The sequence below is a fragment of the Macaca nemestrina genome, chromosome 4, assembly GCF_043159975.1.
Source record: "Macaca nemestrina isolate mMacNem1 chromosome 4, mMacNem.hap1, whole genome shotgun sequence".
In the NCBI taxonomy this organism is placed as follows: domain Eukaryota; kingdom Metazoa; phylum Chordata; class Mammalia; order Primates; family Cercopithecidae; genus Macaca; species Macaca nemestrina.
Window position 1 is genome coordinate 84,256,402 of NC_092128.1, and position 16,374 is coordinate 84,272,775.

General features: G+C 35.7%; 1 long non-coding RNA gene across 4 annotated transcripts in view; it reads left to right on the top strand.

Moving 5' to 3' along the window:
* LOC105475609 (uncharacterized) overlaps positions 1-16,374 on the top strand; it is a 765,655-nt gene that overhangs the window by 424,377 nt on the left and 324,904 nt on the right. The window contains exon 5 of one of the 4 annotated variants that reach the window (XR_011622193.1): positions 2,806-4,115. The exons of the other annotated variants lie outside the window; for them this stretch is intronic. This is a non-coding gene — a long non-coding RNA (uncharacterized lncRNA). Of the gene's footprint in view, positions 1-2,805; positions 4,116-16,374 lie in introns of those variants that run through there. 4 annotated transcript variants of the gene reach the window in all.

The following is a 16,374-nucleotide window of genomic DNA, read 5'->3' on the forward strand; positions in this document are numbered from 1 at the left end:
CTACAGTAACAAAGCATGGTAGTGGTACAAAAACAGGCACATAGATCAATGGAACAGAATAGAGATCCCAGAAATAAACCCCACATCTGTGACTATCTGATCTTTGACAAACCTGATAAGAACAATCAATGGGAAAAAGAGTCCCTGTTCAATAAATGGTGCTGGGATAAACTGGCTAGCCATATGCAGAAGATTGAAGCTGGACCCCTTCCTTACACCATACACAAAAACCAATTCAAGATGGATTAAAAACAAATATAAAGGAGAAAGTAAAAAAACCCTGGAAGACAATCTAGGCAATACCACTCTAGACACAGGAATGGGCAAAGATTTAATAACAAAAACACCAAAAGAAATCACAACAAAAGCAAAAATTGACAAGTGGCATATAATTAAACTCAATTCTCAAACTAATTAAATTCTAATTCTTTTGCACTGCAAAAGAAACAGAGTAAACAATCTATAGAATCTACAGAGTAAACAATCTATAGAATCTACAGAGAATTACTCAACAGAGTAAACAATCTACAGAGAAATATTTTGGAAACTATGCATCTAACAAAGGTCTAATATCCAGTGCCTATAAGTAACTTAAAGAAATGTACAGGAGAAAAATTATCAACCTCATTAAAAAGCAGGCAAAGGACATGAACATAACTTCTCCACGACTATTAATACAGTGATTTCTATGACCAAATTTGTGGGATTTTTTTTTCCCCATCCGCCAAACAAGCCATTGATTCTGCAGTGGACGCCAACTGGGTGTCCTCCAATTCAATTCCAATACTATCTATCTAGAGGTACTGTCAGATCACACAGGTTGAGGACTCAACCCCACCAGACTGCCTCCTACTTCTGATGCCAATCTCAAGCCCCAGATTGTTTTTGTTGTGGTTCTGACTGACGAACTATAAATCAGGGTTTCCATGACCCCTCCTGGGGTTTGTTTGATTTGCTAGAGTCATTCACAGAACTCAGGGAAATAGTTGATGTTTACTGGTTTGTTATAAAGAATATTGCACAGGATACAGATAGAAAAATGCATAATAAGCAAGGCATGTGGAAGGAACTAGCCATCTTCCAAGAATCTTAATGTAGTTAGCTATCAGGAAGTCCTCCAATTCTGTCCTTTTGGATTCTTATGGAGGCTTCATTAAATACGCATGCTTGGTTAAACCACTGGCCACTGGTGATCAATTTAACCTTCAGTCTCTCTTTCCTTTTCTCTCCCAAGGGGTAGGTGAGCAGTGCTTGAAAGTCCTAACCTTCTAATCAGGCATTGGTCTTTCTTGTGAACAGCCCCCATCCTGAAACTACCTAGGGGCTGCCAGACATCAGTCAACTCATTAGCATACAAGCAAACATAACATTGGAGATTATAAGGATTTTTTTTTTTTTTTGAGATGGAATCTCACTCTATTACCCAGACTGGAGTACAGTGGCACCATCTTGGCTCACTGCAACCTCCACCTCCTGGGTTCAAGTGATTCTCCTGCCTCAGCCTCTGGAGTAACTGGGGTTACAGGTGCCTGCTACCATGGCTGGCTAATTTTTGTATTTTTAGTGGAAATGGGGTTTCGCCATGTTGGCCAGGCTGGTATCAAGCTCCTGATCTCAGGTGATCCACCCAACTTGACCTCCCAAAGTGCTGGGATAACAGGCGTGAGCCACCATGCCCAGCCTGGAGATTATAAGAATTTTGGAAGTCGTATAACAGGAAAGGGGTATGTATCAAAGATCAAGTATATATTTCAAAAATCACACTATCAGATAGCAAATGGAAGCATAGTGTTTTATTTATCAAGTACTGCTTGAATCAAGGTGACTATGCTATGGTAGGCAACAAAAATGGCTCCTTCAAAGATCTCCACATCCTAATCCCTGGAACTTGTGACTCTGTTAACATACATCCAAAGAAGAATTAAAGTTACTGATGGAATTAGGTTGTTAATCAACTGACCTTAAGGTGGGGAGATTATCCTGGACCATGCAAATAATGGCTCAAAGTAATCTTAAGAGTCTTTATACTGAATCTATAAATTACCTTGGGCAGTATGGCCATTTTCATGATATTGATTCTTCCTATCCATGAGCATGGAATGTTCTTCCATTTGTTTGTGTCGTCTATTATTTCATTGAGCAGTGGTTTATAGTTCTCCTTGAAGAGGTCCTTCACATCCCTTGTAAGTTGGATTCCTAGGTATTTTATTCTCTTTGAAGCAATTGTGAATGGGAGTTGATTCATGATTTGGCTCTCTGTTTGTTATTGGTGTATAAGGATGCTTGTGATTTTTGCACATTGATTTTGTATCCTGAGACTTTGCTGAAGTTGCTTATCAGCTTAAGGAGATTTTGGACTGAGACGATGGGGTTTTCTAAATATACAATCATGTCATCTGCAAACAGGGACAATTTGACTTCTTATTTTCCTAATTGAATACCATTTATTTCTTTCTCTTGCCTGATTGCCCTGACCAGAACTTCCAACACTATGTTGAATAGGAGTGGTGAGAGAGGGCATCCCTGTCTTGTGCCAGTTTTTAAGGGGAATGCTTCCAGTTTTTGCCCATTCAGTATGATATTGGCTGTGGGTCTGTCATAAATAGCTCTTATTATTTTGAGATACATTCCATCAATACCGAATTTATTGAGAGTTTCTAGCATGAAGGGCTGTTGAATTTTGTCAAAGGGCTGTTGAATTTTGTCAAAGGCCTTTTCTGCATCTATGGAGATAATCATGTGGTTTTTGTCTTTGGCTCTGTTTATATGCCATCCCAATTAAGATACCAATTACTTTCTTCACAGAATTGGAAACACTACTTTAAAGTTCATACGGAACCAAAAAAGAGCCTGCATTGCCAAGACAATCCTAAGTCAAAAGAACAAAGTTGGAGGCATCACGCTACCTGACTTCAAACTATACTACAAGGCTATAGTAACCAAAACAGAGATATAGACCAATGGAACAGAACAGAGTCCTCAGAAATAATGCCACACATCTACAACCATCTGATCTTTAACAAACCTGACAAAAACAAGAAATGGGGAAATGATTCCCTATTTAATAAATGGTGCTGGAAAAACTGGCTAGCCATAAGTAGAAAGCTGAAACTGGATCCCTTCCTTACTCCTTATACAAAAATTAATTCAAGATGAATTAGAAACTTAAATGTTAGATCTAAAACCATAAAAAGCCTAGAAGAAAACCTTGGCAATACCATTCAGGACACAGGCATGGGCAAAGACTTCATGTCTAAAACACCAAAAGCAATGGCAACAAAAGCCAAAATTGACAAATAGGATCTAATTAAACTGAAGAGCTTCTGCACAGCAAAAGAAACTACCATCAGAGTGAACAGGCAACCTACAGAATGGGAGAACATTTTTGCAATCTACTTATCTGACAAAGGACTAATATCCAGAACCTACAAAGAACTCAAACAAATTTACAAGAAAAAACAACCCCATCAAAAAGTAGGCAAAGGAAATGAACAGACACTTCTCAAAAGAAGACATTCATCCAGCCAACAGACACATAAAAAAATGCTCATCATCACTAGCCATCAGAGAAATGCAAATCAAAACCACAATGAGATACCATCTCACACTATAATGAGAATGGCAATCATTAAAAAGTCAGGAAACAACAGGTGCTGGAGAGGATGTGGAGAAATAGGAACACTTTTACACTGTTGGTGGGACTGTAAACTAGTTCAACCATTGTGGAAGACAGTGTGGCGATTCCTCAAGGATCTAGAACTAGAAATACCATTTGACCCAGCCATCCCATTACTGGGTATATACCCAAAGGATTATAAATCAGGCTGCTATAAAGACACATGCACACGTATGTTTATTGCGGCACTATTCACAATAACAAAGACTTGGAACCAACCCAAATGTCCATCAATGATAGACTGGATTAAGAAAATGTGGCACATATACACCATGGAATACTATGCAGCCATAAAAAAGGATGAGTTCATGTCCTTTGTAGAGACATGGATGCAGCTGAAAATCATCATTCTCAGCAAACTATCGCAAAAACAGAAAAACAAACACCGCATGTTCTCACTCATAGGTGGGAATTGAACTAGGAGAACAGTTGGACACAGCGTGGGGAACATCACACACCGGGGCCTGTTGTAGGGTGGGGGGAGGGGGGAGGAATAGCATTAGGAGATATACCTAATGTAAATGACGAGTTAATGGGTACAGCACACCAACATGGCACATGTATACATATGTAACAAACCTGCACGTTGTGCACATGTACCCTAGAACATAAACTATAATAGAAAAAAGAAAAGAAAAGAAAAGGACATGCTCTTCAAATGCAGCCGTGAATACTTGTCTTGGGTCAATGTACAAAAAGCACCAAACTGGCACCCGGTTCCTCTCATCTTTCTAAATAAAAATTATAGATATAAAAAAAATCCAAAATGATGATAAAACCTCCAAGCACAGAGATATTAGTTTGAGAATTATTTATTAAAATAAAGAAAATTGGAAGTAACTATGAGGGATATCCAAAATATCTGATTGTGCATGCCTTAAGTTTATACAAAATTTTTGCATGCATATCCTTTACAGAGCCAGTTATTTGTGTGTAAATTATACACATGTACTCATGTGTTAATATATTACATGATAATATATAGGCATACACACAAGAGAAATTGAAAACGGATGAATTAAAATGTTATTATCAATAATATTTTTGGTTAGGACATAGGGATTGACCATACCTTCTATTTTTGAAAATGTTGATTTAATATTATCTGTTGCAGCAATTTAATGGCCTTCATTTAAGACCGCTATGTTTAATATTTTTTAAAAGTCAAGCTTACTTTAACAAAATGTGCACATAGTCAAATTCATCCTTTTAAAGAATAGAGTTTAATAAGTTTTGGTAAATGTGTGTAGTTCTCTAACCACTACCACAATCAAGATAAAGAATATTTCCCTAACCTCAGGAAGTCTCCCTGTTCTTCTTTTCAATAAATTTCCTGCCCCTATCCCCACCTCCTGTCAATTAGTGACCCAATTTCTCTCCCTATAGTTTTTTCCCTTTAATTTTTATAAATCTAACAAAAATAATGAAAAGAGTCTTCCTTCATATAATAAAGAGCAAGTAAGATTATGTCAATCAGTGCTGCCGAGAGCCAGAACTTTTCCTTTTCCAGAGAGTTTTATACATTGTACCATTTTTGTATCTGGCTTCTTTCATGTTGCATAATGCTTTTGAGGTCTAAGCATCCTGTTGAATTTATCGGTATTTTATTACTGTTTTATTTATGGGTAGTATTTCTTACATAGATATACAACAATTTATTCATCAGTTGATGGATATTCTGGTTGTTTGCAGTTTTGGGCTATTATGAATATAACTGCTATAAACAATTGTGAAAAAAAAAAAAAACGCGGAAGACAGAAGAAAGAAAACCAGAGAGATAGCAGCATGAATATGATGTAGCCTGATCCCGCTAGTTTTGAATGTAGAGAAATAGAGATGATGAGGCAAGGAAAGCAAGCAGCTTCTAAAAAAGAGGAAAAAGCAAGAAAACTGATTTTCCCCTATCACTCCCAACAAGGGTTGCAAAGCAGCTCTCCCAACACCTTGATTTTAGCCCAGCAAAACCCATTTTTGGACGTCTCACCTCTAGAAATAAAAGATTATAATTTTGTGTTGTTTTAAGACACTAAGTTTGCAGTAATTTGTGACAGTACCAACTGGAAGCTAATACAGAGTCTAAGGGCAAAAATGAGGTCAGAACAAACCTAAAAAATCAGTCAAGTATAAATGAAATTCAATTATTCTAAATGAAATGTACTATTATTCAGTGAATCCATTTTTTCTTTATTTCATTTGTTGGTGCCTAAAGACTTGCCTACATGATCTAAAAATCTACATCATGCAAATGACTAAGAAGTTAACTTAATTTTGCTTTCGCTCCTGGATAAAAAGTCTCTAGAGTCAATGCTTTCATATATACCATCACATTTTTAATATCATTGCTTGGTAATTAATACGTGGGCTAAGAGAAGTTCAAACAACTACTTGCTACTACGGATGAGTATGATGCTACTATTGAAGAGAAAATCACTGTTTTATAGATGAATGGTTTATGAACATTATTCATATGACTGTTGTAAAATTAATGTGAATTTTTTCAACGTTTAGATGTAACATAAATCTCATGTCTTTAGAACTGAATATCTAAGGGCCTTGTGTTTTGTGTCAAGTTAAAAACCTACCAAGAGTTAAAGTCATGGCTCTTCCCTGAACTCCACTGAAGTTTCCTAAACTTAAAAAAAAAAAAAAAATCCTCTGCTCTCAGTCGTTTAAAGAATTATCTACTGACTGCATTGGGACAGTAAAGAACAGCAGCAGGGGCAAAAGGCAAAAGCAAAAAAGCAGGAGACAAGGTCCCACCTTAGGGCCTTTGTACTTTGTGTTGTGTTTGTCCAGAAAAATTTCTCAGCAATTTACATGGCTTGTTCTCTCATTGTTTTTAGGTCTTTCTTGTTAGTGTGGCTTTTGCTGTTTACCTTCTAAAAGTTTAATGCCCCACTGTGACTTCCCATATTCCCTTTCCCTGCTGTGTTTGTTCTCTTTAGCCCTTGATACTATATGCTACTTTTTTTTTATCTTGCTTGTTGTTTTTTGTGCCTACTGACCTGTTCACTAAGCACTCTGTTCAACCAGGAGGAATAATATTGCATTCAAAATCACAAGAGACAGCAGGCTTTACCCAACACCATGCTCACTTAGATTCTGGAAAAAATAGAGGATGGGTAAATTGTCATGTACAATAATAAGATAGAAACGGTCTCTTGTCACTCAGGCTCAGTTTCCAAATAACTTGTCATTTCACATGAAATGTGAAAGGTCATGAGAGATGATACCGAATGATGTGGACCAACTCAGTTCAGGAAAGCCATGGTTCAGAGCCCTTTTCAGATTTTATACCTTGCTTATCACAGTCCCATAGGGGTACATGATTAATTTCTACTCTCTAGAGAACATACATCTGTCAATTAGATTATTAAATGAACCCAATATGTGCATTAAGTTACAAATTTGGTGTTGGTACATAGAATTTAAGTTAGATCCTGTACACTTCTAAAAATTCCATCAGTTACTGTTGCAAGGGACATTAGACTAAAAGGTCATATTCTGAGGCTAAAGGAAAGACCACAGAGCTAGCTTCAAACATGTTCAACGACTAAGAAGCTAATAATCTCAAACTCTTTTGTATTGGGGCATTGGTAGTTTATAATTAGCAGAAATGTATCAAGAATATTGAGATCAAGAACTAATATTAAAGAATATTTTAATGAAAGTGTATGCAGAAAGACCTATAAGTGACCCATTGGGCCTTTTAGGAATCTATCCCAATTAATCTAATACAGAATGATTTCTAAGTATATTTACGTTAGTTCTATGTTGTAAGGTTTTTAATGAAATGCTTTTTACTTTAGTCCATTTTTTTTTCGGTGTGAATAATTTTGTAAATCTTTTGTCTATAAAATTTAAGACTTCAAGATTACACAGCTGTCTGAATTTCACATATTTATTTGACAAAGTTTCCAACTATTATGTTATAATGAGTTTTCCTTACTTTTGTACATTTTATTTTCAACATATGTATCATTTTTATAACAAATTCTAAGTGTTCTTAACTCTCTTTTACTGGACACACAATAAGACTACATTTCTTTGCTTTCCTAGTAGACACTTTGGTATTGTGTAACTGAGTTTCAAGAAGATGAGGGGAAATGATACATCATATCAAATCTAAAACAATCAACAGCAGTGTGGTTTTACCGTGTGCTTTTTCCTGTCCATTTGACTGAAAATGAAGCATTCTGAGATGGCAGGATTGCAAGATGGGGTCACCCAGGGTTCCTGGTTGCTGATTGGAGGAAAGCTGTGCAAGAAGAATCCTATTGGCTGTTTAAAGTCACTGGCATTATGACATTTGCATGTTTCGGCAGCTTGTATTAATTACCCTGATTAACAGAGGAAATAATAGCAAAGGAACAGCTGATGTACAGGTTTCAGACAGAGAATAAATTTGTCACTAAATATCCAAAGAGAATATTTAATGATAAGTGTATTACATATTGAGAAAAGATTTTTGAAAGATTTCAACATGATTAGTCATACTACACATAATCATGGTATCAAAACACTGAATAAAAGTTTTATAAAAGTCAGCGTTTTTAAGGTTCATGCTTATCATTTGACTATATATAATTAATATCATTTATTTATCTATTATATAATATGCACTATGCAACTAACAAAATACATATAAAATAAATTCATTCATTCCTTCAGGTAATCTTTAAAACAATATTATTTCATAGAGAGAAAACTAAAGTTAAATGATGATTAATAACTTGGCCAAGATCACAAATAATTAGAGTAATAGAATTATGATTCTAGCTTTGGTCTCTACAATTACAAAAATCCTCATTGTCTCTAATGAGCCATAATATTTCCCAACCACAAATATGCTTACACACACACATATACAAACATGCACACACTCCTAGAGGGGACATTTCTTCCTCCTCTTCTTCTTCTTCTTCTTCTTCTTCTTCCTTCTTCTTCTTCTTCTTCTTCTTCTTCTTCTTCTTCTTCTTCTTCTTCTTCTTCTTCTTCTTCTTCTTCTTCTTCTTCTTCTTCTTCTTCTTCTTCTTTCTTCTCCTTCTCCTTCTCCTTCTTCTTTCTTTTTTTTTTAATTTGAGTCAGAATTTTGGTCTGTTGCCCAGGCTGGAGTACAGTGGCACAATTATAGCTTACTGCAGCCTCAGACTCCTGATTCAAGCATTCCTCCCATCTCAGCCTCCTGAGTAGCTGAGACTACAGGCACATGCCACCATGCCCAGCTAGTTTATTTTTTATTGTTAATTTTTTTTTGTAGACATGAGATCATGCCACATTGCCCAGGCTGGTCTCAAACTCCTGAGTTCAAGTGATTCTCCAGCTTTGGCCTCCCAAAATGCTAAGATTACAAGCATGAGCCACCATGCTCTGCTAATTATTTTTTCTTTATTGTGAATTCAACGTATCAAGGACAAATATATTTCACACCAGGAATATCGTGTTTACATATGAAATGTCTTTCTTTGGTGATATTAATAGCACTACAATATGTGAATGACAGGAGATTTTTATGTTGACTGTTACTATCCTTCTATTATGGTATGTCTGTACAATTTTGAAAAAAAAATAGATACCCGTCAATTCTATGTAATAGTAAAGAATTTCTAATCCTGCATTTGAGATAGATTTCAGCAGGTCTTTGAAATGGTGTTCATATCAGTGATTGTGTATTGTTTCATATTGCAGTAAAATGGTAATGTTGAAAAGATAAATTGGCCGATGACGATGCCTTAATAAGAATCTATGTCATTTGAATTTTTATTGATTAAATTAGGGTTTAATCATGGCCAGTGGATTGTCTCCAGTTTTTAATTAAATTTTTATTGGAACACAGACACCCCATTCATTTATCTATTGTCTAAGCTGCTGTTGGGTTCTAGCATTAAAGGTTAGTAGTAGTCACAGTGACATATGGCCCACCAGCCTAAAACCTTTACAATCTAGCCCTTTAAGAAGAAGTTTGTTGACTCTGGTGTAAAGGAAGAAAATTTTCTGAAAAGTATGTAGCAGAATGATGGTAAAATAAGAGCAGCGCTTCCAAAAACAAACTTCGACAGTCATGTGAGATGTGGAAGGAGACAGGGAAAAACAACTTAGAGTACTAGCATGATAGTTATCTGAGGAAAGGTAAAAAAATAAAGCCTGAACTTTGTGTAAAAAAAAAATAAAAAGAAAACAAATTATGATAGAAGTACAGGGCTGCAATATAGTATATAGTATATAGTATATAGTATATAGTATATAGTATATAGTATATAGTAGAGCTCTAAAAAGAGAGCTCTAACTCATCACTAGGTATTTCTTTTACCACCACTCTTCAGATTCCTACTTTTGGTTGCTTCATTCTCTGTGTATCCATATCACGTACTCCTTCCCATGTACCAGTCCTCATATATTGAAGTTGTCTATTAGGCTTCCTTTTCTCCAGTTGGTTTTTCTTCGATAAGACACCCTTCTTCCCCCAAATATCTCTTTCATGACAGAATTTCTCAGCACTTCATCATTGTCACCATTTAAATGCTGTCTCTCTTTTTCCCCCTCCTTCTCCTTCACCCCCATGTGTCTTTTTCGCTCTCTCTCCTTCTCTCCCTCTCTCTCTCTCTCTTTGTCTCTCTCCCCCTCTGTCTCTGTCTCTTAATATCTCTCTGGTTTCCCCCAGGATTGGAAATAATACTGACATAAACTAAATTTACTTTTTTTAAAACATGCATGCTGTTTTCCTCAATATTATACATTTGACATAAAAATTCTTTTAGAATAAATAATCCTACCATTAAAATTGTCTTCATCTCTTGCATGTCATCAATGTTTTTTCTCTTTACTGGTAAATCCTCATTAATATGCAAACATTGCAATTTAATGCAACTATCCAATCTCAAAACAGACATACAGACAAAATCTTTGGTCCCATTTCTCTCTCTGCTATTTCATTTCTCTCTTTTGTTTTACCAAAAGCAAGTCCTCAAAATACTTGACTATGAATTCTGTTTGACTTACCTTTTCTTCCATTCTCTCTTGAACCCAACCTAACCAGTTTTAGCATATGCAGAAGGAGCATTTATGAAACCACCAATGAACTTCACATTGCCCGATCATGATGTCCAGCCCAGCCCTCATTTTACTCAGCCCATCATCAACAGTTGGAAGAAGTTCTCTTTCTCCTTCCTTTTTGAAACATATTTTTTCTCTTATTTTCTGAAGCTACTCTCAGATTTTTCCACTTATCCATTCAGTTACCATTCTGAGTCTCTTTACCAATTCCTTCATAGCTCCCTGACTGCCAAACATTGAAATATCACAAAGGACTCTATTATTTTTGTCATTGTCAACTCACTATAGATGATCTCAACCAGTCTTATAGCTTAGAAGATTATCTCTATGCTAAAGACTGCTACATTTATATGTTCAGGTAGACAATTTTGCTACAGTTCACATTCATAAACTCACCTGCCTACTTGACATCACTGCCTACATGTGATTTTGGATTATACTATATCAATTCAGCTAAACTAGGGCTACACCTCCCAGAATTCCCTTACCTGTATGATTTTGAGTTTGGGTTGGACTCAGAGAAATTTTTGTGAGATTTGTGAGGTCTGTGTGTGGTGCAACACAGTCCTTATAAGTATAAAGGCTGTCACCCCTTTTTCATATAGCCCTGCCTCATCTTGTTTGTCTGCAGAAGAAAACAGGGCCACTGAAGCTAGCTCCCCGACTTCTACCCTGTCACTATGACTTTTAGATTTTCCTTGTGTCCTGGGCCAGACAGGAGTACAGTTCCATGGAGAAGAGTGTGACCTTCTCCAGCTGGTGATCTCCTGCTGGTGATCAGGGCTGAAGGCACTGAGAGACAAACTCTAATTCTGGTATGTTCTTTTGAGTTCCAGTGTGTCCTTGCTCCCTCCTGCTTCAAATCCACATTTTCTTCAACTGCTAGCACTGAAGACCAACAGAAACTTCAGGCCCACCACCAGATGCAAAGGCAGCAGGCTTGAACAGATTCTTTATCAGCTTCTGCAATTCCATGAGGTCAATTATTGTGTTAAGTTCCTATTATAAGCTCCTGGATTCTATATCATTCATAGTGGTTCTGCTTTCTTGCTTGAGTCCTAACAGATATCCTCTGCTTTAATTTTTCCTTATAAGAGCTAGAACCACTTGACATGGTAAGGATTTAATGCTTAAGTATTTATTTTCTGACCACCTCCAGTAGAAAGTAAGTTCTCTGTGGACAGGAAGTCTTTTCTGTTTTGTGCAGGGGTATATCCACAGCGTGTATAATGGTGCCTGACTCACAGTAAGTACTCAATACATATTTATTTATGAATGAATAATTATATATTTTTCAAGAGACATTTTTGGTTAATCATAATATCAATATATAAAGAGAAACAGTGATCAGGAATAAATAAAAATCCTTGAAATGTGGATTAGAAATATTAGCATTAAGAAAATAAGCCAGTGAAGTAGTTGAAAGCGAGAGGAAAGGGATTTTTTTTCTCTCTACTAACAGGTTAAATAATAAAGAGTCCAATTCTATATATTACGAGGTACTTGTCAGGTTATTTTCTGAATGTGCACATAGTTTTGTCAACTGTTAAAGACTAATCAACAGCGGTTTGCAGTCAGTGACTGAAATTGCTAGGAAAAAAAAAAGCCTGTCAATTATGCAGTTATGTTCCACTTCAAAAATACTGTGTAGTTGCAAACAGACATTTGGCAAAAGAGTTGAACAAAAAACAAGACATGACATTCTAGGCATACAATTTTTCTTTTTCTTTTCTGTAGCATGATAGGTTCTGCCTGAAATTTGTTTGTTTTGTGAGATAAATCCTCTTCTCAAAAAAGCCAATGATGTTATTAATTACCCAAAGGAAGGGGCAACTGAGGTGGGATCATGCTAAGCTGAGGTTGTTAAATGAATATGAGCTCTCATACAGAAAACTTCCCCAGTGGTTAACTAAGCTGTCACCATTTTAGTGCATCTGAGGAAGTGTGCTCCAAGATTTATGTTAGTGTTGGCAAAGAAATGAACTAATTTTAATTCTCTCAACTCCTAAATTTGACATCAATCCAGAAACTTTGCAACTAAACTTATCTAAGTTTGCTGCACAGCCGATAATTATGTTAAGAATGTCACATGGGAAGACAGCAGTCTACCTGGTATAAGTGTGAAAAGTGAAATTTAGAAAAAAAACTTATTTTTACTTTTAAAAATGTTCAAGTCTTTCAAAAGTTCTCATTCCTAGAAGGTCATAAAAGGACTCACAGAAGATTTGTTTTTTCTGGTTGCCCAACTGGTTACAAAACTAGATTACTTCCTTCTACTTCTGCCAAAATAAAAGTTATTAAAATACTATATTCCCCATCTGCCAGTCAGAATCAAAGATCCATGAAAGATGATGTTTATTTGTACATGTGCACCTTTCCCACCATAGAACTCACATTAAATGCAACACTCAAGATAGTTTCAGCTGCTTTGTGAAGCTGGTTTTCTCACATCTTCTTTCTCAATCATAATATGGAAAATATTATTGCCCGTCCTAAAATAAAAATTCTTTCTCTCAGCAGTTTATTTGAACTGAATTTTTCTTCCTCAGATGACCAAATATTTATTTGTCACAGTGATAATAAAGGTATGATTAATTGCTGATTTTGGAAATAGTGAGAGACTTAAAAATGTCAATTTTCAGCAGGGCACAGTGGCTCACCACTGTAACCCCAGCACTTTGGAAGGCTAAGGTGGGGGGATCACAAGGTCAGGAGCTCGAGACCAGCCTGGTCAATATGGCAAAACCCTATCTCTACTAAAAATACAAAAATTATCCGGGCGTAGTGGCGGGTACCTGTAGTCCCAGCTATTCAGGAGGTTGAGGTAGGAGAATTGCTTGAACCTGGGAGGCAGAGGTTGCAGTGAGCTGAGATCATGCCACTGCACTCCAGCTTGGGTGACAGAGTTAGACTCTGTCTCAGGAAAAAAAAAAAAAAAAAAAAAAAAAAATCTCAATTTTCTTGGAGAGTATTGCTTCAAAGAGGAGGATTCATGCTGGGAACAAGGAAAAGATCCAACTGATTCTCTACTGAAAAGATGGATATGATCAAGTAGATTTCCAGTGAGGAAGAAAATATTGGCCGGGCGCGGTGGCTCAAGCCTGTAATCCCAGCACTTTGGGAGGCCGAGACGGGCGGATCACGAGGTCAGGAGATGGAGACCATCCTGGCTAACGCAGTGAAACCCCGTCTCTACTAAAAAATACAAAAAATAGCCGGGCGAGGTGGCGGGCGCCTGTAGTCCCAGCTACTCGGGAGGCTGAGGCAGGAGAATGGCGTAAACCCGGGAGGCGGAGCTTGCAGTGAGCTGAGATCCAGCCACTGCACTCCAGCCCGGGCGACAGCACAAGACTCCCTCTCAAAAAAAAAAAAAAAAAAAAAAAAAATATTAGCGCTATGCAGTTTGGTGCTGGAAAAAAGCCCCAATTCACACAACACTAGTTTAAGTAATTTTAAGTAGCTAGGTTTTAAATTGTAATTGTAAAAAAAAAAAAAAAGTTTTTGAAATATTTGATGATGTTAACTTGTGACCCAATATACTACTGTTGTTTGAAAATGAAACAAAGCAAAAGCACACAAGCAAAGTCTATATCTGTTTTTATTGCTGCTATCTTTTGGATTATGCCAAAAATTGATTTTGCCAATAGAGGGCAATAGTCAAACTAGGATGGCTGCATCTATCATTTTTGCAACTTCTAATGAGGTAAAAGGACACATAGAATCCTCATCTGCTTTTATGAATATTGCTGTGTAATTGCAGTGTAATTATGGCACACAACAGCTTCAGAAAATTATCTTTCAAGAAAACAGCTGGTTCTCTTTAACAAACAGAGATGAAATCTAGTCAATTAAAAAAAAAAGACCAAAGAAAATATTCCCCCAATATATGCTGATATAATAAATGACAAAAAAAGAAATATCATAAAAATGTTAAATGGATAAATCACAGCTACTGATATGAAAAATAAGACAAGGTACAAACATAAGAAAATTAGAAAGGTAGGAGATACTTCTGACACATTGTTTTATATTACAATCTAAATGGACTTCTTAGATTTTCAAATATGTTTTTTATTTTTTGTTTTCATTTGTTTGTATAATTATGTAAATGCATGGATATATACTTCATATATGAAATACATGCACAAACATGCAAACAAATTTAAAGCATAAGATTTTTTAAGCCAGTGCTCAGGAAAAATTTTAAAAATGACTAAATTTGGGCACTTACTCTAAATTTGTAATTATATTAAACATTTTGTTATGTCAATAAGCCAATACATGAGTGTCTCATTCTATAAAAACTCTATGCACAAAACTTTGAAGGTTCTAACGTCATTAACAGAATGATCATTAATAGATGATCCATTTTGACAAATGGTTTATTTCAATGTTACTTTAAAAGTCACGCCTTTTAGATCGGCATAGAGGTGATTGGATTTATGAAAAAATGAAATTCCCAAGGTCAGAAACATAAATACTAGCATTTAAATTTTCTCATCTTCCATCTGATTGATATTTTCAGGTAGTCAAGTTATATTTAAACTCTCGGTATGAGAAATAAGAATTGGTGTTTTCTTGACTCACTGAATGGCATCTCATGGCAGTTCCATGTCATTGAAAGCAAGTATCTCTTATGACCCTTACATTCATGAATTATTTTAATTAACAACAAACATTAACTGAAGGTGTATTTTTTAACCTCAGAGGAATTGGTCCCTGAGTGGTTAAAATTGAAACAAATAAGTACAATATATAAAATTATAAACACAAATATGTATACTTACATATATAGTATATCTATATGTATATATGGCATGTACCTGTATTCAAATAGATATATATAGAGAAAATCAAATAATAATTGTATTCTAAGTTTTTTTGTTTGTTTGTTTCTAATTGCACAAAGTAAGTTGAGAATCTACCAATAATACTCAGTGGTTCTCAAGTGTGGATCCTGGACCATTAACATCATTACCCCTGGGAACTTGTTAGTTCCCAGTCTGTCTCCATCCCTACCGGCCTGAATCAAAATTTCTGACAACGGTCTCCAGCAATCTGTGTTTAAACCAGCCTCTATGTGATTCTGATGCACGTTAAAGTCTAACAACCACTTATTTTAGTAAAGATAAGTTATTTTCATAAGTATTATAATTTGGACAGTATCAATTCCTGATTTCATCCTGGCTCCAGGCTTGTTTTTGGGCAAGTTCTGAATTTGGGTATAGTTAAAATGTTTTTATCAGATACATTGGTTCTTTATTACTATTGACCAAATCTTTCCAAAACTGGCTTTGTAATCAAATCTTTACAGAAACATTCTTATATTAGCTATGGAATCTAGGCCTCATTATTTCTTAATAATAATCTAGAATTCAGAAAATTAGAAGACTTGAGACCAAAAAGGTTAAAAAAATTACCAAATATTAGAAGGGAGTTTGATAATAAACTTGGGTTTAAAATCCAAATCTTCTAACTTCTGTTGGGAATTTTAATTGTAGTAGATTGGAAGCTATGGATTTTAACTAATTTTCTGTATCAGTGTTAAGATAGCTGTCAAATAACTCATAATAGACATTTTTATACTACACACATTTTCAAACTTGCTGAGTATTTCACAGAATACATTTTTCAGACTAAGTACT